Here is a 3,397-nt window from a genome sequence, read left to right on the forward strand (position 1 = left end):
AGCTCTTCCAACCTTGCCATCTGGCCTCCCAAACCCGGAACACTGGCTTACAGGATTATTAGCAATTCTATTTTTAATGTACACACGTGCCCGCCCTCCCCCAAACTCCTTTAGAATCATCTGAGAAGAGAGTGATTTTTTTTCTCCCTGTAACTAGGCTTGATTAGGCTCGAGACCACTTTATTTCCTCTTTTATCATTATTGGAAATAATTTTTCCCTCTTGCCTGAGAATTATTGTAGGAAACATTATTGAGCAGGGTCCCCCCGCCACGCGCATTGTTCTCAAACTATGAAGATCTGAACTGCGTTTTCACTTCCTCTCTCAGAGAATGTAGCTGACTATTTTTTACTGAGTATTTTCTTGGTAAATCTCCCTGCTAAATTGGCCACTTTATTCATGATAATTTCTTCAAATATATCATTCTTGTGGCACAATATGAATAATGAAGAGGAATATTTTCAAACACATAAAGGCTCTGAATAACGCTAATAGGCGAGGCTTCAAACTGAGTGGAGAGGGGCTCCATTTGTCCTCACTATGCCTTGGAGACTGGGGGGGGGGGGATCCGGGACTCTCAGCCTCTGTCCAAGGCTCCCATGTTCGATCCCAGCACTCTAGGCTGCCCTCAGCATCCCATGAGCCTCTCTGGCTGCCGACTGCAAGCCTCAGCTGCTTACGTAGTGCCATAGTGCCGTGTGCACTGCTCTGCTCACCTGCTTCCTGAAACGGGGCTAGAGCGTCACGAATCACTTGGTATGGTAGTTGTCTAATCATAATTGCTACTTGACAGAAGTTAGTATCATTGGGGGGGAGATGCCTCAGGGCATATCTGGGAGGAGGTTTGCAGAGAGGTTAAACTGGGGAGGAAAGACCCACCCTGAAGGTGGACAGCACGTTCCCAGGGTCTGGGACTTGGAACTGAATAAAAGGAGAAAGAGAGCTGAGCGTTATTATTGTATCGTTCATGTTTCTCTGCTTCCTCACCAACATGGCCGCTGCATGTTCCTGCGTGAGCGGTGTGCCCTCCCGTACAGTCTCCACCATGACGAGCATTGTGCCCTCCTGTACACATAGCTAACACGAGTGCCCTCAAGCTGAGCCAAAAGAACCCTTGCTGTCTTAAGTTGCTTTGCCAGGCATTGGACCACACCCATGAGATCCGTAACAAATATGCTTGGCATAGGTATGAATCACGCTGATTTGAACCCAGCTGCCCCCACTGGCTTCAGAAACTTTAGAAAGCTAAGCCACTTTGCAAAATCTCTGCCCTTTCATCTGGAAGTTGAGACTGACTTTAGCTCTCAGAGAGGAACGTTGTTGACTGGGGTAAAGCGCTGGGCGTTACCACCTAGCTGATCATCACTGTATTCTACCATGGGAAGTACAAGATATACCTTGGCTCCCTAGGCATCTGATGCTTGACACAATACGTGCCCTCGACACAAGCCTGGTGACTCGTCACAATTGGCCATTCTCGGGATAAGCGGCTGTTTTTCTCCCTGTTCCCCCCTGCAGGTGCCAAGGATGATTTCTCCATGATGTAGGGGACCCGGAAGCTGGCTGAGGGGTGTGAGAAAGGGATGCTGAAATGTCATTGTAGAGCACCCTGGCTGCCCCGCCCCATGGGCATTTCATTCCTGACAAGCTTTCTGTTGCACCCCAAATCTTGTTGGTGACTCAGAGGGAACAACGGGAGCCACACTGATTTCTCTGTGGTTTGTGACAGCTAACATGAACAAAATCGCTCTGACTCATCCCTGGAGCACTCGGTCAAGGTCTTCTGTGTAACCTTTGAGCATCCTGGAGTGAGATCCCTGGCTTCAGAGGAGAACTGGCCCTTCCTTCCCAGATCTGAAAAGGAGTGCAGTGAAGGCTAGACCTGGCATAGCACACACCGGCCCCAGCACCTCTGGGGCGATGGGTACTTTGGCCCCATTTCCCCTGCAGGTTCCTGTGCCATAAGAATGGCCTCTGTGTGTTGGCCTCTGGCAGATCCATTTTGTATTTTTAGTTCCTAAACCTTAACATCTAAACTCCCGGCACTGTGATTCAGCAGTCTGCTGACAAGCTTCCTGTGAAACCACCCTCCACTTTCATGCTGCGTTCTCCCTTCTGCAGAACAAGCTGACCAGAAGACTAGGGTGTGGGCACCCAGGGCATGGGTAGTGCCAAGAACAAGGTTGTCAGCACAGAACCTGGCTCTACAAGGTAGGATTCTCCAGAGTCCTGCTCTTTAGAAACTCATCCACCTTCTCTGTTTCTTCCCATTCTGTAATAGGCACACACACACACACACACACACACACACACACACACACACATTTTCACCTATTATACATGTTCATACATATACACAGATATACCTGCATAAGATAACATATCCACATAGAAATTTATACATATGTGAACATATGTATATACATAGAACATGCATACATATCCACATACATGCATGCTCACACACAGAAACGTATATGAATAGATATGCATGCACAGATATGCACACCTATTCACAAACACATTCATGCGTATGCAGATATACTCCCAGATGCTCACATACACACACAGATGAGTGTTCACACACATAACTACAGTCATACACACAACACATATGTGGGCAGACTACACAACAGAAGGCTCTCTTTGCCACCTTAGCATATCCACAATAACCTTTTTTTTCTGAAATATTTTTAAGAGCATGGAGGAGAGAAGTCTCAGGAACCAGAACAAAGGCCTCTGGAGGAAGAAAAGCAGGCTGCTGAGATCCCAGCAAGGTATACATGGAGAGCTAAAAATCAGAAACAGCATACACATACCACATAGAACCACATAGTAGACCTAAAAATGCGTGAAGAAAAGAGTAAATTGGCTGGAAAGAAACCAGAGTCAGAGATGTGGAACGTATCTGAGGACTGTTCTGGAGTGAAGATGTAAAGGAAAAGGTGTGTTGTAATGAAAGAGTGTAGCAAAAGTAGCAGCAGGAAAAAGAATCAACTTTTGCTTCTACAGGAAGAAATCACAATGGAAGAAACAGAAGTTAAAATAAAGATTTGGAGAAAATGTTTCTGCTCTTTTTAGTGAGAAGGCTTGGGATTGGGATTGAGGGTGGGGCTGAGCCCAGAGCCTTATCGGTGCTAGGCAAGTGCTTTTCCACCAAACTATACTCCTACTCTCTAAATGTTAAACTGAAAAATAACAGAGGACTGTGTCTAAGAGGATGTGGTACCCTCATTCTAGATATGCTAGGACCTAGGATGAGGGTTAAAAATGAGACACCATCGAACAAGACAGGCTGGGTAATGTCCTCTATTTTCTCACCCCCCCCTCTGTGTAGATAAGAGATGAAAATAGACCCACAAAAAAAGAATTGTTGGGAGGAAAAGGCTGGGAGGGTG

The 3,397-nt window shown here is 46.4% G+C and overlaps 1 long non-coding RNA gene across 1 annotated transcript; it reads left to right on the top strand.

Annotated features, from left to right (window-relative positions):
• Positions 1-631: 631 nt before the first annotated feature.
• On the top strand, positions 632-3,062 carry LOC102551214 (uncharacterized). The gene is made up of 3 exons (XR_015623511.1): positions 632-755; positions 1,518-2,210; positions 2,698-3,062. It is a non-coding gene; the product is annotated as an uncharacterized LOC102551214 (long non-coding RNA).
• The last annotated feature ends 335 nt before the right edge of the window (positions 3,063-3,397 follow it).

The sequence above is a fragment of the Rattus norvegicus genome, chromosome 6 (genome assembly GCF_021556685.1).
Source record: "Rattus norvegicus strain SHRSP/BbbUtx chromosome 6, alternate assembly SHRSP_T2T, whole genome shotgun sequence".
NCBI lineage: Eukaryota > Metazoa > Chordata > Mammalia > Rodentia > Muridae > Rattus > Rattus norvegicus.